The following is a 26,655-nucleotide window of genomic DNA, read 5'->3' as shown; positions in this document are numbered from 1 at the left end:
GAGAATAGAGGTTTGTTTGTGTCTATTCTTCTTGATTGATTAGGCCGAGTTGGAGCAGGAGTTGTCGGCGAAGAAGAGGGTGGTTTTTGTGCTTGTTTAAGGGTTGGTTCTATGAATTTTGTAGGTTGAGTTTCCTCGGATCACTCGGCGACAGGACCAACTTGTTTAAGGTGTCATCTTGAGGACCGCAAGTAGCAGCAGGAGGTTGGAAAAGGGTTTTGATGTGTAGTGAATGAAGGAGCTTGCATATTGAGGACAGTCGCAATCATTGAAGGAGGTTTTGGCACAAGATTGTGGGAGTGTAATAGTTGTTACAAAAGCCCTAGATAGAGGGCCACATACTTTAGGGAGGAGGCACAGAACCGTGGACAAGGAGGGAAGAAGGAGTCTACATAACAAGGTATGTTAGCCTCCTTGTTGTGATGTCTTGTTGTTGGAGGATAGAGTCCAGTTTTGACAGATTGTGTTGGGTAATCTCAAGGCTATTGGAGGGCAGGAAGGAGGTGCCCAAGGAGGCCCTAAGTGCAGTACAGGGAAGGACACCTGGACTACTAGGAGAGACAGTGATTTGGAGCTCAAGTGTTGACACCTTGAAGGACAAAGGAAAACTAAGTGAGCAGTTGGATCAGCCCAAAAGAGGACATCTTGCCGTGATAGGTGGCAGGTTGGCAGCCCTCTAGCCCAAAGTTTGTACTCATTGGAGCAGCGCAAGAAGGCATTAGAGGGAAGAAGTCCCAAAGGAGCTAAGGAGCAGCAGTGGGCAGTCTAGAGTTGTTCACAAACAAAGTTGTGAACAAGTCAACAAAAGATCCTAGGTGTTGATGCATTGATGGACAAATGATTACCTAGAGGGTATATTTGTAAGCCATGTTCAGTGACCTAAAGGAGCAGGACCATTGATAGAGGCAGAGGTGCAAATTAGGAGCAGAAGGACCAACAGTCGTGTTTAGGGTGCACTCAAGGCAGTTGTGAGGAGCTCTATATCAGCTAGACGATCAATGTATCTTGTTCTTGTATTCTGGTATCAGTGGATGTATGAGGGCCATTATCCCTGGTACGAGAGCCCTAAACAGTTGTATTACAATTTGTTAATATAACGAAGTTGGGTTGTTGAAAATTGTAAAAGGTTGACTATTGTGCACGTGTTGATGTATTGTTGTATTTTGTTCCATTGTGCAACGTATTTTGTTGTGGTATTTGGATTGGTAGTGTAAGTGATTCTAAGACCGTAACCTATTTTTATGCAACACTCAAAATAAACATATATTGTAAATAACTAAAACAACTACAACATCATTATATCAAGTTATATCACTCTTAAAGTTATACAAGGGATAAATATGTTTGAAATCTGTTAAGTGTGGTGGGAACATTACTCAAACACAAGGTTACTTGGGAGCGGGAGCGAAAGAGGGAGCGGGGAGCGACATTTTCAAAAGCTTGCGGTTCGGGAGCGAAATTTTATATAATATATATTTTGATGCATATATGTCAACAAAAGCATGTAGAATAATGAATTAGATATAAAAAACATAAAAACATGGATTGAACCATATAACATCAATCATCTAGAAGTTATAATCTTCATCAACCACGTCCACAAGTTAGTAACATACAACATATTGAGTCTCATGATTCATCAATCTTTATGTTTCAAGCTTTCAAAATTCAATATATAACATTTGTCATCATTTATCACTAAAGTTGTACTTGTAACCATTACCATTATGAAGTAACCAAACTATAACAAAGAATATCTAACATGAAATGAAATGTTTCAACTTTCAACTTTCACGAAGCATCATATTCATAATTCATTAGCAATGAGTTATAAATGTCATCTTCAAACTTCAAGCTTAGATTGCCATATATTGTTTACAAAAAATACCATAATAAATATGAAAGAGTCAACAGTTATAAAAAGTACTAGAAACTAGAAAAGACAAGTAAATCTATTATCCACTGCTTGACCCTCTTGCCATGAGAAATTTCTAATTTCTTGTCTCGTGCTTTATTGGGAGTCTCCTCCTGCATAGTCAAACGGCCTTGGTGCTCTTGATCATTGGGAGTCTCCCCAGCAAAGAGGGCTTGGTGCTCTTGATTAAATACAAGTTCCATACCCTAGCACATGAAAAAATCCAATGGAAACATTGCAATCTCCCATAATCCTAAAATCGTGAAAAATGACAAGTCTGTTGGATTTTGGGTGAGATCTAAAATTCTACTTTCTCCATATGAAATCCAATGAGGTCGAAACCACTCTCAAAATGAAAGATAAATGAACTGCATATCAACACTAGGGCCATAGGATTGAACATTAGGGTGCCACGCTCAAAAAAATTGTAATAGCTCCCTCTATCACTCCTTAAAAGGCAAGGAGAAAAAAAAATTAGGGAGCGAATTCGACCGGGGGGGTCAGCTCCCCCACAACCATGATAAAACAACAAAAACTTTCATTCTTAAGACTCCAATTTAGCACCTTTAGACCTATAAACATGTTAAGGTAGTACTCAATAAATATTTGTTATTGACATTAGGAGACTTAATGTTAGTGGTTCATAATAAATGTTAATGACCCAAAACTAGATATAGGTTAGTTGAAGGGGTAGCTAAATAACTTATTACATGATGTATATTAAATCCTATGGCAATGTATTTGAAGAATCCTTTACCTAATAATAGATACATTCTTTATGAATCATTGGTTGAATTCCCTTATGGGAAAACTATGCCTAGAAACAATGGAAAGAGGAGGATTTGTTGGGTCTCCCCCAACATAATAAGACAAAATAACTATATTAATGTCCAATAAATAACACAAATAGGTCAATGGGACTAGAGCACAAGGGCCATTCCTATAAATTCAAAAGCAAATCTTGTTTAGATATAAACCTTATAAACTAGCTTATAGAGACATTGAATTACTAGAATAAAGTTACATAGTTATAAAAACCAATTAGTTTGAACCGATAATCAGTCAAAATGGTGAATCAACCACCCTCAACCATCGAACTAGGAGAAAAATCCGATTTGGGGTCTGGTTGGCACTAGTTAGGTCCCAAACCAGCTGGTACATCGAGGATGGTAATTCTGGAATCAATTTGACAAATGCACATGGATATGAGCCATATCAGGTAGTGCGGGCTCAAGCAAATATTGTGCAGCAAGATGGGTCCATCTGCACATTTAGTTCAATATTGGGAAACTATGCCTTCATGTTGCGGAATTATGAACTTGCTCCTTTAAATTATTGATTGTTGTCCAGTGATTACAAAATTGATAAGGCTTAGAAGCATTATGCCGGTGTACAGGAAATTTTTGGACTTTCACTATTTATGCGGGATCAATCAAGGAAGGAAGCAGAGTATTCCATGGAAATAGTTTTCTTACAATTTATCAAAAAATAGTGCCTCGGGTTTGAGATATGCCACAAGATGTGCACTTTGGTGGTTGGAATTGTACTGGACAATCGTTTATGGAAGGAAGCGGATGGTACCAACACTATTAGCTGCAGGGGCCAATGCAAGCTTAGTTACTGATCCCAGACCAGAGTCTCCTAATGGTTGGACTCCTACCAACCTGGCTTTCAAGAAAGGGTATGAAGGGTTAGCTGGATATCTTGCAGAAAAAATTACTTGGCAAGCCCTTAGAGAAACTTTGATTGAACAAGTTGTGAAAGGAGCTTTATTAGGGGCCGTGAAGATTTATGGAGGCGGAGGAGTTTTAAAGATCGTAGGATGAAATCCTTCTTCCAATCCACACACCCGCCTTTATAGCAAACTCAATGGTATCCAATACCGCTTGGTTGTGACACTTGTGGCCATGTCATCACAATTATCTAAAGCAGAGGAACATGAATGTGCTTTTAGTGGATGCGGCCATTGGAATCAACTGCAATCAACAAGGGACTTTCTCTCATCATCTCTCGGGCGCTGGAAGAATCGTGGCTCCAATCTCAATCGCTCGCTCATCATGGCCTTTAGATTAAACTCCACGCCTACCATTATTACATCGAACCCTGAAGTGGCCCGAGAGTTGCTCAACTCACTTGATTCCACCAATAGACCCCTCAAGTAATCTGTGCAGTAGTTGTTGTTTGGGCAGGTCACTGGCTTCACACCCAATGGGAATTACTGGAGGTTGCATAGGAGAATTTCTTCCATGCATCTTCTTTCTCCGAGCAAAATCGCTGCCCACAAGCTTGGTCACTAGGCTGATGCGCTGGGAATGCTTCTTGATGCAAATGATAACACTTATCCTGCTAATGTGGAACCAGCTTTGGTGTTTATTCTACAAAGCACTGGTGTTATGGTCCTCAATAATAAATTGCGCTTCACCGCTGAAAACATTAGAGCACTTTTTGATGTTGGGAATTCAACAAAAAAGGGTTCCAATGCGGTCTATATTGGACAGGAACGCAGTTGTCACTACTCATTTTCCAAACTTTTCAAATCAGACTCAATTCGGGATTTCTAGTTACAATAGACGAGGATGATCTTGTCAACTACATTAGCAATAGTAAAGTGGAAGGCAGTTGTCACTACTCGTATTTAAAACTTTTCAACTCAGCTTCTATTCGGGATTTCCAGTTATGAACAGATGAGGATGATCACGTGAACCATACCAATAGCGATAGGGTGAAATGTATTAGAAACAACGGTTTTGAAGCAATGATTGAACATATGAGTAACCCTGAGGAGCCATCAAATTTACCATCACAAGCAACATTAAAGAGAGAAGCAATGATGAAGCAGAGGTTGGTTATGATGCTTCTGCATGCCATAATGCTGATGGTGATCTTGAGATATCTGAAGAAAATTACAGGATCATGCTTGAAAAACGTGCGAGGATGAACTCGTACAAGAGAGTGAGGCTGGGAGAAATCGCTTCTTCAAGAAGCCTGCCTGTAGGTGATGCTTCCCATGAGCTGAGGATTAATCGCATTCCGGATAAATTTCCTTTGTCAACACCTGGAATCCATAGTGCACCAAATCAACCTATTCAGAATCTTGCAATTTATGACCTGTTGACACCATCTAAAAACCTTGAATGTTCTTCCAATGCTCAAACAAATAGTTTCCATCCCCAAACATTTGGTTTTGGCATTTGCTTTAGAAACATCACCAGCAAAACAAAACATACTAGACATGTAACAGTTATTACTGGCTGAAGCAGGCACAATACAACATCGCTCTGTAAAGGTTTTGAAAAAGCAGATGGTTATGAGATTACTGAACACAAGGCACTCTTAAAGATGTCTGTACAGGAGTCTCCAGATGTAGTTGTAAGGAACTCTTCCGAAAAAATTAGAGGGGATTGGACCAACATTGTGAAAAGGGACTTGCCAAAACACCAAAAAGTCTTCCTGACATATCATAAAAAGAAATCTTATGACGCGAAGAATTTTGCAGACTATTACCAAAAGGAGGTGAAATCTAGATCTTTACGATCCTTAAAATTGGTAAAAGGTAAACTGGCATGCACTCGGAACTTGGCTAAGGATATGCTGCTGTTTTGAAAACTCGTGGACAAGGAACAGGCTGAGATAAAGAAAAGGAAGACAGAGAGGCAGCAGGAGCCTTAAAGCATGAAGAAAAACTTAGAGAAGCAAAAAGACAACAACAGAGGCTGAACTTTTTACTCTGGCTGACAGAGCTCTATTGTGAGTTAAGAACTGTACACAGTTCTCTCTTTTTCTTTCGGACAGTTGGTGGTGATATTGTGGTCGGAACTGATTCAGATGTGATAGTATGTGTGCTATGGCATGTTGGCATTGATCAATTGTCAAGACATAAAATTGTGATGAAACAAATTTTACAAGCTATGACAAATGTTGAATGCCTTACAAAAGATAAGTTAATTTTGGCCGAATATACAGCTTTTATCATGATACACTTGCAGAGGCCAAAAATAACTCTAGAACTACATGAGAAAGTTGCAATCATAACAAAAAATGGAAACAGATGTGCTGGTTCTGAACCACTTCACTTTAGCAGAGAATTTGGTAATCCGGTTGATATGAGAAAAGTTCTTGCTGGCACAAATGTTGTCTGGAATGAAATTGATAGTGTATCTGCAATTTGATTCTAATGAAGTGAGATCATTGAACATGTTACAATGGTGTAAGTTTTTCACAGAACTTGGGGTCTCTAATCTAATGCAGGTAGTTAATATTGGTAATCTGATTGATATGAGAAAAGTTCTTCCTGGCACAAATGTTGTCTGGAATGAAATTGATAGTGTATCTGCAATTTGATTCTAATGAAGTGAGATCATTGAATATGTTACAGTGGCGTAACTTTTTCAAAGAACTTGGTGTCACTAATCTTATGCAGGTAGTTAATATTGAGAAGAAACTGCAAGATCAATCTTGTAGTATATGGAAACACTTGGCATGGGAAGGGAATGCAAATTCAGTGTGTTGGACTGTAAATGATTGGGAATCTCCTGAGTTGATGGATATACTGATAGCCTTGTCAAGTTCAAGCACATATGTGGATCAATGTTCACATTTCCTTCAAGTTCTTGATAGTGTGTGGGACAAACTACACGGTACCGAAAAGGCTATTTACTGCTGTGGCAGTCCTGGTGTGAAGGAAGGATCAAAATTTGTACTTGAGGAGAAGAGTTCTATCATGAAAAAACACAATCTGAGTCTTCATAGTTATGCTCCCAGACCTCAAAAAATGCAGCGGTTTCTAGAAGCGCAATCCAAAAATGATGAAATTGGTCTGAAGCTCTGGGAGTCTGGTCTTAGTTTACCAGAAGCAGTGGCATTTTCTCGATGTAACAAAATTGCATCTAAAGAAGAATTTGACATTCATTCAGTTCTTCAGAAATCCTGTACAATCTTCAGTAATAAAGATTCTGGGAAGATGAACAAGCTATGGAAAGCCTTGTTGCATTCCTGTGTTGATGCGTCACCTTTATTTGTGAAGTGGCATGATAAATATTACATATTTATTGGCTCCCATGCACACAATTTTTTGTGCATTGATGCATACAGTGGTTATGTGCGATGGGAGGCTGACTTGGGATGCCCAGCTAAAAGCACGGCTGCTGTTACAGAGAATTTCACTCAGGTGATTGTTGGATGTTACAATGGATTATAGCAATATCCTTTGGAACTTACAGACAAGTGATGAGCTTGCATGTGGAGGTAGCATCTTTGGAGCTCCAGCTTATGATATTGTTAGGATGGCACAGCAACAATATGTTGGAGCATTCTACAGGCGAAAGTGGGATCCCGTTATTAATACGCAGGTTTTGGATTGCTTGGGAGAAGCAATCTCGGGAAGGGAGGACTGTAATGTCCTTCTCGAGAAAAGAAGAGGAAAAAAATAAATTATTTATTTAATGTCATCTTAAAGGTGATAGTGAGTAATTAAATTTTTAAAAAAGGGATTATAAGTGACTTTTGATTTAATTAAGAAATAAAACTTATAAAGTCACTTTATTATTAAAAAGTGACCCATGGTATTTCAGTGGCCCATGGTATTTGGATGGGGAAAATTATAAAAGAAAGGAGAGAGTTCATTCAGGGTTATGATTGGATATTTGATAAATTGTTATTGGAGCTCTCGTAGCTTACCATGTGAGGGGAAACCCTTGTAGAATTCCCAGTTTCGGTGTTGAGATATACACCCTAGCTGGTGGCGGTCGGTTTTGGTGGTTGCAAAGCCACCCTAGTTGATCATTTAATTTTGCAAGAGGGGCCAAAATCCTTGAGCAGCGGTGAAGTGATTTACAGCTGGTTGAGGCCGAATTCCAAATTTGCCAAGAACAAATTTTGTGGTGCCGCAGGGGGGTGAGTTGGCAAGAGATCAGGTGCAAGCAATTTGGGAGTCAAATCCTAGGTTTTGATTTAAATATTTATGTAAATTTCCTCTTGAAATTCCATTAATAAAATATTGCCGGAGTTGCAGCAGTTCACTTAATTTATGGATTTTTATATTGCATTTTTATTAATTTGTTGGCAATATCTATCGTGTGAAATTGTGCACATTTTATGGTGTTTTTGGAATAAAAATGCATGTCTTAATTTTCTAAAGCAAACACCCTATTAAATTTTTAATTTTAATTAAAAAGAGATACTACATGTCATCATCAAGAAAGGTGCACCACCCCTTCCAAAGGGATCACAAGTCATCATCATCCATAAACTCATCCAGGAATAGGACAACGTCCATCAAGAAGGTGGAATGCCAAGCAGGGGGCATCCAATGGTCACTTGGATACATCATCTTTCATGGCAACATCCTGGCTACTCTCGGAAGCGTTTCAGGCTCTACACAGAGAGGAGAAGGTCATCATCAATGCTGGATCAATCCAAAGGTCAACACTCTTCTCTAAGTGGTCAACGTCCTAGCTACAATGCCTTGAAGTGTCATCAAGTGGTGTTGGACATCCTCTCTAAAGTGCTAGAGAAGTCTCTATCAATCCCTTCTGGAATAGTTGTTGTACCTAGAAGAAGACATCTATAACATACCCTCAAAATCAAGTGAGGTCATCATCATAGGTAAAGCAACCATATAAGTATCACATTGGACCACATTTAGAGCAAAAGGCACAAGAATACTTCACACATGCATTATCTTCTGTTGACACCTAATCCGAAACGGATGGGTGAACTGGACAGTCATCAAGAAGATGAACTGATCCGTCAAGTTTATGTATATAAATGTGTGTTAGCTAATGAATAATATATCAGTTTTCTCTCCCGCTCATTCTGGAGTTACCCTGGCCTGACATGGTATCAGAGCACAGGTCCCAAAAATAGTTGTAACTCCTGCTGTCCTGAGAGCTGCTCATACCTGAGCGCTGCCTCTGTCATGCGTTTCATTCTCTGCCCTGAGCACTGCCAACGCATCTGCCCATAATGTTCTCTGGCGCACCAGCGCTGCCTCTATCCTGACACTGCGCCCTCTGCCCTGCTGAATGTGCAATGCACCTGAGCGTTGATGCATTTTTTATATTGATTGCATAAGCGTTGTTATACTTTTTTTTGTTGCCTCTCTACGCATGAATACATGGTATCAGGTATTCAACGCTGCCCCTCTCTGCGCATGAATACCTGACGCTTCAAGTTCCTTAACACCAAATACCTTGTAATCGAGATCTTTGATGTATCTTTGTCGATACAGTGTTGAAAAATTTGCCAGCACTATTTCAAAAAGTTAGAGATGTTGCCGTTGTGATGGAGGAACGGGGCACTAAAAGGAAATTCGTTGTTGCTAACTGTGGTTCTAAAGTCGTTTAAAATTAACAATCCACTGATCCTGGAGTCACCATTCTTTGTCCAACTCATTGTGATGTTTTTGGCTGCTTAAGAGTTTGAAGCTGTCTCTAAAAAGCATATGCCATAGCCGCTTTTCATCTCTCGCCCAAACTGCCAGTTCTCCCAAAGCCCGACAGAACTGCATATCAATCGTTGTGACGAATCTGGAGGCTACCTGCTATCTGGAAAGCTTAGTTTGGGTTGAACTCTGAAGGTGAAACCGATATGGAGTTATGCTGATCAGCGTATAAATGAAGGTAGAAAACCTTTATCAATTTTTTGTTCGTTGTAATGCCAATGTTGTGTGCATTAAACAAACTCTTATTAAATATAGTTAGTATATACATCGTTCTTTGCATCCGCACGACTTTTAATGTGAGACGGTGGCGCAGTTTGTTAAGGAGCCAAGCTATGCTACAGATTTGAGTTTACCAACTATTTGAGACGCAGTTTGCATTTTGTGCAATTTGTATTTGAGACGCAGTTTGCATTTTGTGCAATTTGTATTTTGTGGAGTGATGGAATCTGCGAGTTGAGGCTGGCAGAATTTGAGAAGTCGTTTTTTTAATGAAGAAATAGTTATTGGGTAGAGTGCATGTAAATGAATTGATGTCCCTTTTGTTCAAGAACAGTTGAATGGCGCAGAGATGCAGTGTGTTGACAACAAAAGTCAAGTCAACTTAACACTGTACATGTGGCTGTGTTGCGAGGATCTCTTTCAGATTTTGATCCTGTGGTGATTCGGTTCTGTGGAGAAGTCCTTTCGGACTTGTAGAAAAACAAGTGCGTTTACAGTAATAGATTATGCTGCTAAACTGAGATTGTATGTGCGTTGATTGCATGCTGGTGTATTTACAATACATTGAAATTTTTTGATCACTTTATATGCGGTGTTCCTTTTATCTGAGATAGCGGTGCTGAGTTAACACTGTTGTTGTGGCGGTGCTTTATATGTGCACTAACGTTGTATATATGTGTGCACTGTGGTTACATTAACCAGCATTTGAGTTTTTACATATGTAATATGGTGAGGATCTTTGGAGGGCTTTGAAGAAACAGTAAAGTATTTGCCCTTTTTTGAGTACAATTTCACTGTACATCAGTAGAAGTCTTTTTATTAGCAGAAATAATTTTTGTTACAGTATGCATTCAAGAGAAAGAAGAAGATACTTCAGAGGCAGGGGGGGCAGTCATTCTCAAGAAGAAAAGGCAGACTTACATTGCATTCGCTGCAAACGAAATGGATCACATGATGCTTCTACATGCAAGCTACCATGGGACAAGATTGAGCAGAGAAGAAATCAGCAGAAAGGTAAAACTGATGACACAGACAAAGGTAAAGCATCTAAATCCGCTCACTATATTGAGGCACAATGTAACATTGGAGTAAATGAAGATTTGTTTAATGCTTCACTTGCTTCTTCGAAAAATGACTGGTTGCTTGATTCAAGAGCAACCTGTCATATGACTCATAGGAAAGATTTTTTTGAAGATTTCACTAACAATGTTGATGGAGCAGTATACTTTGCAGATCAGTCAAAAATCAAGCCATCAGGGCTTGGCACAATCAGGCTTAAACTGCCTGGTCTTCCAGACTTTCTTCTGGATCATGTTCTATATCTCCCACAGCTCAAGAGAAACTTGCTGTCCCTGGTCCACATCCGCCAGCAAGGTCACTCCATTCATATGTTTGATGGAAAGCTTGAGGTAAGAAAGGCATCTGACCATTCACTTGTCATGAGGGGTATAGAAGAAGAAAGACTTCTTAAACTGCAAGGAACCTCTGCTGATGCACAACATTTTTCATATATTTCTCATCATGAAGAAGGTACACTTCCATCAAGTTTATTATGGCATGCTAGATTTGGACATTTAAACTATGATAGTCTCCGCTTGTTGAAGAAAAATGGTGTTGCTGGTTTGCCTACAATTCCTAGAAAACATAAGCAATGTGATGCTTGCATTCTAGGAAAGCATAGCAAACAGTCTTTTCATGATTCACATTCAAGAGCACATAGGAAGCTTGAACTCATTCATTCAGACTTATGTGGTCCAATGCCTGTTTCTTCTGCAAATGGAAATAAGTATATCATGACATTTATTGATGATTACACCAGAATGTGTTGGGTTTATTTATTGAAGAACAAATCTGATGCTTTTCAAACATTCAAGAATTTTCATAAGTGGATTGAAAATGATGCACAATCTCATATTGGGTCTATTCGCACTGATAATGGAAAGGAATATACATCAAATGAATTTGAACACTATCTTCGCCAACATGGGATTAAACATCAAACAACTGTACCTTATAATCCCCAACAGAATGGTGTAGCAGAAAGAATGAATAGAACAATCTTGAATATGGTACGATCCATGCTTTTCTTCAAAAATGTAAAGACAATGTTTTGGGCTGATGCTGTTCTATGTGCTGCATATATAAAGAATAGTGTCCATCTAGTGCTATAAGAAACAAGACTCCTTATGAATTGTGGTATGGACATGTTCCTTCGGTAAAACATCTCAGGATTTTTGGTTCCACCTGTTATGCTTTAATACCAAAGGTACATAGAAACAAACTTGGTGCTAGAAGTCGTAAGTGTATCTTCCTGGGGTATTCAAACACATCTAAAGCATACCGTCTCTATGATGAAGTAAATAAAAAGTTTGTTTTATCTAGAGATGTCATTTTTCTTGAATCATCCAAATCTGACAGTGTTGTTGAGCGGCAACTTGATCGCTTGGATAAATTCACAAAACCGAAATCATTTCAAGAGTTTGATAATCAGATTCCACATCTTGAAGGGGGGATTCCTATACTAGATCAACATGTGGAATCTTCTTCTGAAGAACAATCTCCCCTGCATGACACTCCAACAACGGATGATGCTTTAAGTGATGTAATTGATAGAATTGGGAGACTCAATCTTGATTCAGACTCAACTCTATCAACAGAGCAGCCTGGACCATCTCAGAAAGGTGCCCCAAAGTGGCTGACAAAGACACTTGAAAGTGTTCATCCTGATGAAATTGGAAAAACAAGAACCAGAAATACAAACCGACAAGATGGAGGTGATGTAGATAACTCTAATTCACCTGTTGATAATAGATATGGATGTTACTTATGATTGTGAATTGAACTTGTCTACAGATTTTGAACCAACTTCCTTCAAAGAAGCTGCTTCTCATGATGAATGGAAAGAAGCGATGCAGAAGGAGTATGATGCCCTCATAAAGAATGGCACTTGGAAGCTGGTTGATCCTCCATTTGGAACAAAACCAATTGGCTGCAAGTGGGTCTACAAGAACAAGTACAAAGCTGATGGCTCACTTGACAAGCACAAAGCTAGGCTTGTGGCAAAAGGTTTTGCACAGAAGGAAGGGGTCGATTATGAGGAAACTTTTGCCCCCACAGCAAAGTGGGCCACCATCCAGACACTCTTTGCACTAGCTGCTCAGAACGGTTGGAAAGTCCATCAAATGGACGTAAAAACTGCATTCTTGAATGGAAATCTAAAAGAGAATGTTTTTATGTCCCAGCCTGAAGGATTTGCTGTGAAAGGATATGAACATAAAGTATGCAAACTTGTGAAGTCCTTTTATGGCCTCAAACAAGCACCACGAGCCTGGTATGAAAAACTAACTGAGCATCTTCTGAAACTCAACTTCAATCATTTTGATCTTGATGATGCAACTTTATTTGTCAAGAAAGTTGGCAAAACAGTTGTATATCTTGTGGTATATGTAAATGATCTTTTAATGACAGGGAACAATGAAAGCTATATTGCATCCATAAAGAAAGAATTAGGAAAAAATTTTGAAATCACTGAGTTGGGCTATGTTCATTACTATCTTGGCATTGAAGTAACCCAACATCCAAAGTCCATATTTCTTTCTCAAAAGAAATACATTGGAGATTTGTTAAACAGATTTGGCATGACAGAGTGCAATCCCTTTTCTACTCCAATGGAACAAAACTTGAAGCTCACATCTATTGAAGGAAAGGAATTTGAGGATGCAACAAAGTATAGACAGCTTGTATGAAGTCTCATCTACCTCACTACTACCAGACCAGACATTTCATTTGCTGTTGGAATCCTCTCCAGGTTTATGCAAAATCCTTGTGAGGGACATTGGTCTGCTGCAAAAAGAGTTCTAAGGTACTTGAAGGGAACTCAAGACCTTGGAATCAAGTATACACAGGTGGACGACTTCAACTTGATTGGATACTCTGATTCAGACTTCGATGGAGACAAAGAAACTGGGGTATCTACTTCAGGGTATGCTATGAGTCTTGGATCGGGAGCTATCTCCTGGAGATCACGCAAACAATCAGTACCAGCAGATTCCACAACAGAAGCAGAATATGTGGCAGCAGCTGAAGCAACGAAAGAAATTGTGTGGCTCAGGAAAATTCTTGAAGATTTGCAGGTAAAACAAATACAATCAACTCCACTCATGATTGATAACACCTCTGCAATAAAGTTGGCCAAGAACCCAAAGTTCCATGATCGTACTAAGCACATCAATACTAAATATCATCTGATCCGACATCATGTTGAGGCCAAAACAATCCATCTCCGTCATTGTTCCACAAACGAGCAAATTGCAGACATCTTCACCAAAGCGCTTGGAAGAGAAAAGCTTGAAAGATTCAGAACGATGCTTGGACTCACCAACATCCCTTCAGATTAAGGGGGGGAATGTTGACACCTAATCCGAAACAGATGGGTGAACTGGACAGTCATCAAGAAGATGAACTGATCCGTCAAGTTTATGTATATAAATGTGTGTTAGCTAATGAATAATATATCAGTTTTCTCTCCCGCTCATTCTGGAGTTACCCTGGCCTGACATCTTCAAATATCTTGCTAGCTTTCGATTTGTAAACAAGTTACCATACTTAGGTATGGGAAGGTTATCCAAAGCCCTGTTAGGTGCTTCCAACCTCAAGAGGACGATTAGTTTCCAGGTTGACCCATCAATCAGTGGGTGCAAGTGAATAGTGGTATGGTGGGGTTTTATTTCATAGAAGATGCCACCATTTGTGTACCATCTATGAAATACCATCATTCTTAAGCGTTATAATGTGCAGAAGAAGCAATCATTGTCGGAAACACTGAGAGGGGGGTGAATCAGTATTTTACTTACAATTAGTTAACTATAAAAACTTTAGAGCATGAACAAGAGAACACATCACAAGAGCAGTACACCAAATTTTTAAGTGGAAACCCTTCCGAGAGAAGAAACACTGAACACTTTTATAATATTCTGTGAGTACAATAATGCTTCAGCTCCAACTGAAAGGGAAGCCCCAACTCCCTAGTACTCTAGAAAAGCATTCAAGTTTATCAGGTAGCTCCAACTCCTGAAAGGATGCTCCTACACCCTGGTTTACTAGCTCCAACTGGAAGGATGCTCCAACGCCCTAGTTTTATCAGCTACAACTGATAGGATGCTTCAACACCCTGCAAGCTCCAACTTGTCCTAACACTGCCTTGCCAGCCTGAAGTATTTTCAGGCTACAACCGAAAGGAGGCTTCACTCTCCTGCCTTGAACCACCCAACCAGCCTGAAAATATACAAAATATAGAAACTATTTGTGGGCTTCCGTACCAAGGATAATGACCCACTTACAAGAATATTCAATGAAACCCTTACTGTTGATATATGCTTCAGATATGCAATAAAACTGGACTTCTTCAAAAACTATCGCTAAATGATGTAAAAGCCTTTACTGACATTTTGAACAGTTCTAGTACCTCAAGTCTCTGATGCAATGATGCCTTCAATCTTGCTGATGCAAAATATGTCACAGTTGAACCTGAAGATCAAATGAGTCACTGACTGTCAAGACCTTGCCTGAAGATGTCTTCACTACTGCTCTTACTTGTACCTTCTCTGCTCACATATACTGATGCTTCTCCCCTTGTTGTAGATGAAGTCTCTTCTCCAGAGGTCTGAGCCTGACCAGATATCAAATCTTGAAGGACACTCTGAATTAGTCCACAAATAATAATAGTCTGTTTGAAACCCTTATACACTGAATAATACTCCAGAAACTTCAATGTCAGTTAAGCAATGTTGCAAGAGATGAGACAGTTTTTAATGCCAAACAAGAATACACTACAACTTGACTTTTGTCTTGCAATTAAGTCTCAGAACTATAGACCATAGGTACTGCTTCAGAATAACAGTATTGCACCTTCTGCAAAGCCCTAGTCAGTCCTTGAGAAAAACTTTACAAGTAAATAACTCAGTGATGTGCTATAGATCAAATCACAAGTTCTAGAAGTGCCTTGAATACAGTCAAGTTAATTCTCTGATTAGGGCATGAATCAGCCTTAGAAAACTATAAAAACTACCAGCAAAATAGCAAACAAAGAAGTTCCAATCAAGGACTAATGTGCCAGCAACTTCAGCTTGAAATAATGTCATGAGTCATGACAATATACTTCAGAACAGACTTAGCAGATTTCAAAGTATACTTCAGAACTGCCCTTAGAGCTTCAAAACATCAGAACCAAATGCCCTCAAATATTCACCTCAGATTGACATAGATCAGTTAAGAGAGGATAGGTTCGTTACGCCTCAAATCACAAACTTACCTCAGTTCATACGGCTGCTACAGAATAGGTCAAATTAGGCCTTACAAAGATATGAGTTACCTCAGGTAATGGACCTAACTCTACCTTGGAAGACGATGAGAATACTATTGAGAAAGCTTTGAACAAACCCAGGTCTATTGTGTTGAAATCCTACTAGAGAACAGTCTGCAAATTTCGCTGTTTAATTTTCAAATGAGGTCAGATTTGGCACGTCCTGTTCCAGATTTTGAATGGATCTCATCCTGTACACATGTGACTTCAACAGAGCTCGGACAGAATAGAGTGTAAGTCAGTAATCTCTCTCTGAAGCACGTTAAGACAGATCAGAAGATAAGCATAGAAGATAAGTTCCACAACGTTCTGCTCCAGACCTAAAACATGTGCTAAGTATACCAACATCTGTGCCCTCCGAGGACCAAAAAACTCAGAGATGATAGGGTTGAAGTAGCCTCAGATAATGCACAAATCTGTCCTTCAGGGAGAGACAATTGGCTTCAGAACATGCCTAAGAGCTCAGCGAATTCCATAACCATAAACAAAAGATAAACCCAAGCACTTTCAACCTTCTTCAGATGTGCTTGACTACTCTGGATGCAGAAGATATTTCAAAGAATTTGTGTTCAGATTGCATGCCATTAAAAAGAGAATAAGCCTCTTTTTATAGTGACCCGGGAAGCTTCTAAGAGGATGTTAGGATATTCCGACACATAGGAAATAGTTAAGTATAACTTGGTCTAGTGTAGAGTGAGGTCAAGTGTGTTTCTCTATTATGTACATTTGTAACTTACAATCCGACGGTCACGATATGTTCTAGACATAAAGTGATCTGACGGTTCATTCTGTCCTCAGTATTACCGACACTTGATCCGTGGCTTAACACCCGATTGGTCCATGATCTCTATTTAAAGAGCATAGAGGGTCATTTGTAATGTGACTGTTCATGAGAGAAGCTTATGTAAATTTTCATTCTTTTATTAATATAAATTGCCTGAAGTGGCCGCGTTGGCTCAGGTCGTGGACTGTTTCCCTCCTTGAGGGTTTTAACCACATCAAGAATATTGGTGTATTGATCTCTGATCTGTTTGTGAGTGGTGGCGTCTGGTGTTCTATCTGAGGAACTTACCTTGTAAATTCCTACATGGTATCGGAGCTATTTGAGGGCCGCATCCATTGGTGATCCAAATCCGAAGCCGGTACAAGTGCATGTGACTGTCATTTCCTAGATCTATTGTTTCTGATTGCTTTTAGGCCGAGAGGACTGGTCTATTGTGTTAAGAGCGTCTGTTCCAATGAGGAACCCCTTTCGTTTCACGCGAAAAGGTTTCCGATAGCCCTAGCTACGTCATTTTTAAGATCTGAAGGTATACAGTCTTTATTTGCAGTTTTAGTTATTCATCTCTCTGTTTATTTCGGTTTATTTAACTCTGTTTTTTATTACCGGATCTATACCTTTCATTTATGCGTATGCTCTTTGCCCCGCGACTTTGTGCGATCAGGGCAAATCAGAAACAGAAAGGAAAGACTTTTCTCATGCGTATGCTCTTTTCCGTCGCACCTTAGTGTGATCTCGGAAAATCAGAAACATTGAGGAAAATATTTAATTTCTAGCGAAAGCTAACTTCAAACCATAAGGTTTGGTTTTTTTTGTATGTCCATATTGGGTTGTGTGGTTTTTTGTTTTGTAAGCAAAAAGAGCTTTTCCAAGTAAGCATGCACCCCAAAGCTTCAGTGACTAACCCCCCACCCTTTCTATTTTCCAGAAATCACTAACCTTTTAATATAGTTCACTTGGTCCAAAGTTACTTTATGATAATAGAGGTCTTGGGTTCAAGTCTTTCTTTTTGTTGAGTTACTTTTTCAAAAAGCACATGTAACTTATGTTTTAAAGTTACTTTATGTAAAAGTGTTCTCACCCATTATAAAAGTGAGTCACTTATAATTCTAAAGTCTCTTTATCTTTTATTTAAGTTACATTTTAGTGAGTAGATCATAAAGTACCATTGTAAAAGTGACTTTCACTTATTTATAAAAGTGGGTCACATAAAATCTTTTTTAAACTGAGCTAATTAGATTATAAGTTTGGAAAGGAGGGGGATTTTTTTTAATATAACATTATCATTCACTTCCGCACATTCACGCACTTCAACAACTTTTCTTCAAAAAGCCATAACTTCTTCATCTGGAAGTCATTTTCAAAGCCGTTTTTTTAATCGGCCTAATTTTTCGAGATCTTTCCATTGGAACACTTAGTTTCAGCATCTACAGCTTCAGTTTCTGTTAAAATGGAAATTCCATGCCAAGTTATTCTTGACAGCACCAACTACTTCCAATGGTGGTCCTACATTGTGGATTTACTTAGAAATAAAGGTCTTTACAGAATAGCCCCAGGCTAGGAAACTAAACCTAAAGATGAAGATAAGGCAACCAAATGGGAAAATAGGCAAGATCAAGCACGTGGGTTGATAGGGATGTCTTTCTCTCCAGACCTTAGATTCCATATCGCCGAACTTGACACCCCTAATGAAGCAATGAAACAACTCACTAAAGTTTTTGGAATTAAAAATGAAATTAGAGCCCATCAACTCGAAAATGAGTTGCTTACGTTGGACCCCAATAATTTTTCTTCCATTGAAGATTTTTTGTCCAAGTTCAAGACCCTTAGACTTCTCTTGGAAGATGTTAAGGTTAATAAAGAAGATGGTAGCCTTATCTATTCCATTCTTACTAAGTTGGGACCAACCTACTCTGTGTTTGTTTCCACCTTCCATTCTACTAGAGAAGCCTTTATTTCTCAAAGACAAGACTACAAGTCCCCCTCTTCTGATGCCTTTTGTGATTCTTTAAGAAGAGAACAAGAAAATCTCTTACATCTTGGTCTTCCTAATCTTGGAAACTCTTCTAAGAAAGCCTTAGCCGCCCAACAACAACCAAATTCAAAGAATCCTAAGAAGCAGTGTCCTAAAAAGAATGGTCCTAAACGAAACAAGGGTCCTAAGCAATTTCAGTCTCAAAATGAAAAATCAATTCAACAAAATGATAAGGCCAATAAAAACAAAGGGAAGAAGACTGATAGACATTGCAACTTTTGTAATCGAGATGGCCACTTAGAATCCAAATGCTTTAAGAAAATGGAAGCCTTGGAAGCAACGATCAAGAAGCATAACATCCATTTGGATCATTCTTCAACTTCAACTTCATCTTCAGGAATAGCACTTTCTGCATGTGGTTGTCAAGCATCTCGGTCTGGTTATGCACTGAATGTACCTTCTTCTTCTCATTCTCATGAGTGGCTCATTGATTTTGGAGCTTTTTATCACATGGCCAAAAACAAAGCCATGTTTTCTTCTTTAAATGATTATAACACCAAAAATATATATGTTGGTGATGATAGATCTCTTAGTGTTGTAGGGACTAGAACTATTCATCTAGACAATGGTCAATTTAATGATGTATTATGTGTTCCAACCTTATCCTGCAACCTTCTATCTGTATATCAGATAACTCATTCAGGTGAAGGTAAAATCGTTGAATTTTCACCTCATGATGTTGTAATTAAGAACCTAAAAGATACTAGACAGATTTTAGCTACTAGCATTGCTGATGATTCTACAAGGTTGTATAAGTTTAACAACTTTGGGTCGTCAACTCTTCCCTCGGTATTCATTGCTCATAATGACGAAGTGAGCAAACTTTGGCATGAGCGATTTGGTCACTTAAACTATCGCTCCCTTCAAAATCTATGTAAAGAAAATATGGTGACAAGTCTTCCTATGGTATTTTGCAGAGATGGTCTTTGTTCCGGATGTGTACTCGGAAAACATCATCGTGATAGTGTTGAAAAACGTGCCTCTTGGCACGCCTCAGCCCCTTTACAGCTTGTGCATAGTGATTTATGTGGTCCACTTCCAGTTGTTTCATTCTCTAGCTACAATTATTTCTTAACTTTCATTGATGATTTCTCCAGATGCACTTGGGTATACTTCTTAAAACTCAAGAGTGAAGTATTTAACATGTTCTTGGCCTTTAAGGCCTTTGTTGAGAAACAATCTAGACATCAAATTCTTAAGCTAAAATCTGATAATGGCGGAGAATATGTTAACAACAAATTCATCAACTTTTGCATTGAGCATGGAATTCAAATGCAACATATTGTTCCATATACTCCACAATAAAATGATGTAGTTGAAAGGAAAAATCACACCTTAAAGGAAATGGCTAATTGTATGCTTCAATCTAAAGGACTTAGTTTTAATTTTTGGGCAAAAGCACTTAATTGTGCAAATTACATAGTAAACCGCACTCCTACTAAGGTGTTAAATAATATCACTCCAAAAGAAGTATGGAGCTCAATTAAACCAGATGTAAGTCACTTTCGTGTTTATGGAAGTGAAACATGGGCCCATATTCCAAATGAGAAACATAAAGCTTTAGAACCTAACAGTGAAAAATGTATTTTTGTTGGATATTCTGAAGATGTCAAAGGATATAGACTTATTCCACTTAAGTCAAAAAATGTTATCATTAGAAGAGATGTAAAGTTTGCTGAAACTATATCGGCCTATGAGCCTAGTTCGACGGATGTGCCACCTCTCTCTATCCCTTCTACTTCTGAAAATATTTCTTCTTCAGATGATGACAACGAGGATGACAATCCTTCCCCACCTTCTCAGGATCCTGCTTCAGCTCCTCAGCTTTCAAAATGGGTCCGTGCTACTCGGGATGCAGCAGGTGCTCTTGCAGGGGATCCTACAGATCAGCGACGTACACGTTCTCAATTCGATAGAACCTCTTCTTTACTGGCTCAAGCTTCAGCGAATTGTGATCCTGAAACCTTTGCAGAAGCTTCAGGCCATCCAGATTGGGACACAACTATGAATGAAGAATATCATTCATTATTGACAAATGATACATGGGATATTGTTCCTCTTCCAAAGGGACGAAGACTTGTCAAATGCAAATGGGTTTACAAAACCAAGTTTGGACCAGATGGAAAAGTTGATAAACATAAAGCTCGTCTTGTTGCTAGGGGTTTTTCACAAGTTGAAGGCATTGACTATACTGAAACCTTCTCCCCTGTTGCCAAAATGAACTCTATCCGCCTTGTTCTTTCCCTTGCTACCTCTTTCAAATGGGAAGTCCATCAGATGGATGTTAAATCCGCCTTCTTGCATGGGGACTTGCATGAAGAAATCTATATGGAACAACCTTTTGAATTTATACAAACAAACTCTAGCCTTGTATGTCGACTTAAGAAATCCCTTTATGGTCTCAAGCAAGCCCCTCGGGCTTGGTACGCCAAAATGGATAGCTTTCTTTTAGATACTGGCTTTTCTAGGTGTCATTCTGACAATACTGTCTACACCAAGAAAGTGGGTAAGTCTCTTATCATTCTTGTTCTTAATGTTGATGATCTTATCCTTATTGGTAGTGATCCCAACCTTATAAACCATGTGAAATCCAGCCCTAAAAAGCAGTTTGAAATGACAGACTTAGGACACTTGCATTATTTTCTTGGTCTTCAAGTCTTGCAATCGAAGGAAGGTATTTCCCTTTCCTAGTCCAAGTATGCCTGTGATCTTCTACGCCACTTTCACATGGAAGACTGTAAGCCAACCCCTTCTCCCTTTTAGTCTGGAGCCAAACTTTCAGTCACTTGTACTTCCCCTGAAGTTGATGCTACCTTATACCGTCAGCTTGTAGGAAAACTTTTGTATCTGACCCATGCTTGCCCATTGGAAAGAAGCTAAAAGAATACTTCATTATGTTCGAGGTACAATTCAGTTTGGGATTCATTACAGTGCAGAAGCATCTCCTCTATTGGTTGGTTTCACTGATTCCGATTGGGCTAGTGACCTTGATGATCGGAAGTCTACTGCAGGTTATGTATTCGCTCTTGGTTCTGGACCTATTACATGGACTTGCAAGAAACAAAGTGCCATTTCTCTTTCTTCAGTAGAAGCAGAGTATCGTAGCGTCGTAGAAGCTAGTAAGGAAGCCCTGTGGCTTCGTCAGATCTTGTCAGAGTTTGGCTTTCAGCAGCAGCATCTGACTACACTTTGGTGTGATAATCAAAGTGTCATTCAACTATGCAAAGATACAGTCCAACATCAACGTAGCAAACACATTGAACCACACATGCACTTCATCAGAAAGCTCATTCATGACCATGTTCTTGAAGTGCAATATTGTTCAACTAATGATCAAGTTGCAAACATCTTTACAAAGGCTCTCACAGAGGCGAAGTTTACTAAACTTCGATTTATAGTTGGAGTTCAAGAAGTTGTCACTAAGGGGGGAATAGGCTCTAATGCCTCCTTCCTTCTCCTATTGTGTCATATTTGTACATCCTTCAATCCTATCCCAAGTTGTTCTTAAGGAGAGATGTTAGGATATTTCGACACATAGGAAATAGTTAAGTATAACTTGGTCTAGTGTAGAGTTAGGTAAAGTGTGTTTCTTTACTATGTACATTTATAACTTACAATCCGACGGTCAGATATGTTCAAGACATGAAGTGATCTGATGGTTCATTCTCTCCTCGGTATTACCGACACTTGATATGTGGCTTAGCACCCGATTGGTCCATGATCTCTATTTAAAGAGCATGGAGGGTCATTTGTAGGGTGACCATTCATGAGAGAAGCTTATGTAAATTTTCATTCTTTTATTAATAAATTGCCTGAAGTGGCCGCATTGGCTCAAGTCGTGGACTGTTTCCCTCTTTGAGAGTTTTAACCACGTCAAGAATACTGGTGTATTGATATGTGATCTGTTTGCGAGCAGTGTCCTCTGGTGTTCTATCTGAGGAACTTACCCTGTAAATTCCTACATAGGAGGCCAGCTGACCTTCAAATGGAGGGAAACGATTCAAATTTTAAATTAAATGGAGCCAAAAACCCCACAATTAATTAGGCCGACTTATACTTTTAGAGGGAGTCATTTCAGATTGAATTTTGAATCTCACAAACAATAGTACCAAATTAATTTTGATAATGTTTTTACCACAAAATATTTTATCTAGTTCTTTCATGAAAGTCTTTCTTGGCCTCAATTTTTTAGCAAATGATAAGCTGCCACATCAACTCATTTTGGGGACTTTGACCACAAGAAGGGGGCTTTAATCTTTAATCGAGCATATCTCTCAAACTGTGAGGACCCTATTGACGTGCCACATGTTGATAAACCAAAAGCAAGTAGATAATGATGATTTCTCTTAACTTGATAATTACTTGTGAATATTTGTTGGCTTCTTATTAATATTATGTTCTCTTCATCAAGCAATCAACAAAAACATAGAGGTCACAAAGAGACAAAGAACACCAGAAATTAGGCTCCAAGCCAAGGAAAACTCCACAAGGGGGAAAACCCAAAACTCCTCCTTATAGAATCAGATCAAAGTGAGATATCCAAGACGCAAGACCAAGACCAAGAATGCCACATAAGCCCAAGTCCCTCCTTCAAATCTGCTCCAACTAAGTCAAAGTCAACAAAAGTCAACATTGGTCAAATCTGGTCAAAACACAAAAATTCCAGACCTGCAATTTCGCAAAGTTACCCCAACACCTTAGCACGTGTGAATAGAAACAAGCCAAAAAATCTGAATTTTCTCTCATTTGACTTCTCTCTCTTTTGACTTCATTATCTTTCTTCTTCTATTCGGCACAGAAATCGATGTGTGAGATGTGTGTTTGTATGAGGTCGAAGTGTCTTCTATTTATAGCTGTCCAGGACATTGAATAGGTGCCTCTTCTAGACGGACTTGGTCTTGTGGATGACAAATTGACTTTTTGACTCTTTTTGACTCAAGATAAAATAATTTTCTTTTCCTTACAAGGAGCCCAAATAGGACTTTGACTTAAATACATTTCTTTGACTCATGGTAAATTTTATTTTGACTCAATATACCCTAAAAGCATGAAAAGCATGCCTTGACTAGAAATAAAAAATAATAATAATGAATATAATAAATACATCAATAGTACATTTGAGTTACATTATGAAAACCGACACTAGTTACATTTTCAACACCACATACCGTAGGAATCGGTATGACGAGAATCACCAAAAGACTTGATTTGCCTTGTCATCTTTGTCATCAAAGATGAGGCTTCTTCTAGCGTTGCTTGGGTTGATATCAATGACAACCTGTAGGAATTTACAGGGTAAGTTCCTCAGAAAGAATACCAAAAGGACACCGCTCACAACCAGATCACAGATCAATACACCAGTATTTTTGACGTGGTTAAAACCCTCAAAGAGGGAAACAGTCCACGGCCTGTCCCAACGTGGGTACTACAGGCAATTTATTAATCAAAGAATGAAAATTTACATAAGCTTCTCTCATGCACGGATTACCCGAACAATGACCCTCCATGCGCTTTAAATAGAACTCATGGACCAATCGGGTGTCAAGCCACAGATCAAGTGTCGGTAATACCGAGGAGAGAATGAACCGTCGGATCACTACATATCGTGACCGCCGGATTGTAAGTTACAAAATGTACAACGGTAAAGAAACACACTTTACCTAACTCTATACCTAACTCTACACTAGACCAAGTTGAACTTAACTATATCCTATGTGTCGGAATATCCTAACATCCCCCCTTAAGAACAACTTGGGATAGGATTGAAGGATTTACAAATATGACACAATAGGAGAAGGAAGGAGGCACTAGAGCCTATCCCCCCTTAGTGACAACTTCCTGAACTCCAAGCATATATCGAAGTTTAGTGAACTTCGCTTCTGTGAGAGCCTTTGTGAAGATGTCTGCAACCTGATCATCTGTTGGACAATATTGCACTTCAAGAACATGGTCATGAATGAGCTTTCTGATGAAGTGCATGTGTAGTTCAATGTGTTTGTTGCGCTGATGCTGGACTGGATCTTTGCATAGCTGAATGGCACTTTGATTATCACACCAAAGTGTGGTTGGATGTTGCTGCTCAAAGCCAAACTCTGATAGGATCTGACGAAGCCACAAGGCTTCCTTACTAGCTTCCACGGCACCACGATACTCTGCTTCTGCTGACGAAAGAGAAATGGCAGCCTGTTTCTTACAAGCCCATGTAATAGGTCCTGAACCAAGAGTGAAGACATAACCGGCAGTAGACTTCCGATCATCAGGGTCACCAGCCCAATCAGAATCAGTGAAACCAACTAACAGAGGAGCTGCTTTGGCACTGTAATGAATCCCAAACTGTACTGTACCTCGAACATAACGAAGTATTCTTTTAGCTGCTTTCCAATGACTTTCACGGGGGTTTTGCATAAAACGAGCAACAAGGCCAACAGCAAAGGAAAGATCAGGACGAGTATGGGTTAAATACAAGAGTTTTCCTACAAGTTGACGGTATAAGGTAGCATCAACTTCAGGAGAAGTACAAGAGACTGAAAGTTTGACTCCAGACTGAAAGGGAGAAGGGGCTGGCTTACAGTCTTCCATGTGAAAATGACGAAGAATATCACAAGCATACTTGGACTGGGAAAGGAAAATACCCTCCTTGGATTGCAAGACTTGAAGACCGAGAAAATAGTGTAAGTGTCCTAAGTCTGTCATTTCAAATTTCTTTCTAAGGTTGGACTTCACATGGTTTATAAGGTTGGGATCACTACCAGTAAGAATAATATCATCAACATAAAGAACAAGGATGATAAGAGAGTTGCCCACTTTCTTGGTGTAGACAGTATTGTCAGAATGACACCTAGAAAAGCCAGATTCTAAAAGAAAGCTATCCATTTTGGCATACCAAGCCCGAGGAGCTTGCTTGAGGCCATAAAGGGATTTCTTAAGTCGACAAACAAGGCTGGAGTCTGTTTGTATGAAGCCAATGGGTTGTTCCATATAGATTTCTTCCTGCAAGTCCCCATGCAAGAAGGCAGATTTAACATCCATCTGATGGACTTCCCATTTTAAAGAGGCAGCAAGGGAAAGAACAAGGCGGATAGAGTTCATTTTGGCAACAGGGGAGAAGGTTTCAGTGTAGTCAATGCCTTCAACCTGTGAAAAGCCCTTAGCAACGAGACGAGCTTTATGTTTATCAACTTTCCCATCTGGTCCATACTTGGTTCTGTAAACCCATTTACATCTAACAAGTTTGCGTCCCTTTGGTAGAGGAACAAGATCCCATGTATCATTTGTCATCAATGAATGATATTCTTCATTCATAGCTGCTTCCCAATGTGGATGGCCTGAAGCTTCTGCAAAAGTGTCAGGATCATGATTTACTGGAGCTTGAGCCAGTAAAGAAGAGGCTCTTTCAAACTGAGAACGTGTACGTCGCTGATCTGTAGGATCACCGGCAAGATCACCTGCTGCATCCCGAGTAGCACGGACCCATCTTGGAAGTTGAGGATCCTGAGAAGGTGGGGGAGGATTATCATCCTCGCTTTCATCATCTGAAGAAGAAATGTTTTCAAAAGTAGAAGAGATAGGAAGAGGTGGCACATCCGCCGGACTAGGCTCGCAGGCCGATTTATTTTCATCAAATTTTACATCTCTTCTAATGATAACATTTTTGGACTTAAATGGAATAAGTCTATAACCTTTTACATCTTCAGAATATCCAACAAAAGTACATTTCTCACTCTTAGGTTCTAAAGCTTTATGCTTTTCATCTGGAATATGGGCCCATGCTTCACTTCCAAACACACGAAAGTGACTTACATCTGGTTTAATGGAACTCCAAGCTTCTTCTGGAGTGATATTCTCTAGAACCTTAGTAGGAGTGCGATTGATTATATAATTTGCACAATTAATTGCTTCGGCC

General features: G+C 39.2%; 1 protein-coding gene across 2 annotated transcripts in view; it reads right to left on the bottom strand.

Annotated features, from left to right (window-relative positions):
- Positions 1 to 26,655, bottom strand: part of LOC149251393 (uncharacterized) — an 81,462-nt gene that overhangs the window by 12,965 nt on the left and 41,842 nt on the right. The window contains exon 3 of one of the 2 annotated variants that reach the window (XM_089459409.1): positions 15,040 to 15,260. The exons of the other annotated variant lie outside the window; for it this stretch is intronic. The gene's annotated coding sequence lies outside the window, so the exon portion shown is untranslated. The remainder of the gene's footprint in view (positions 1 to 15,039; positions 15,261 to 26,655) is intronic. 2 annotated transcript variants of the gene reach the window in all.

The sequence above is a fragment of the Pinus tabuliformis genome, chromosome 7, assembly GCF_031772625.1.
Source record: "Pinus tabuliformis cultivar Carrire ecotype Pingquan chromosome 7, CPIR1, whole genome shotgun sequence".
In the NCBI taxonomy this organism is placed as follows: Eukaryota; Viridiplantae; Streptophyta; class Pinopsida; order Pinales; family Pinaceae; genus Pinus; species Pinus tabuliformis.
Note: the sequence above shows the minus strand (reverse complement) of the source record. Positions and strands in the feature narration are given on the sequence as shown.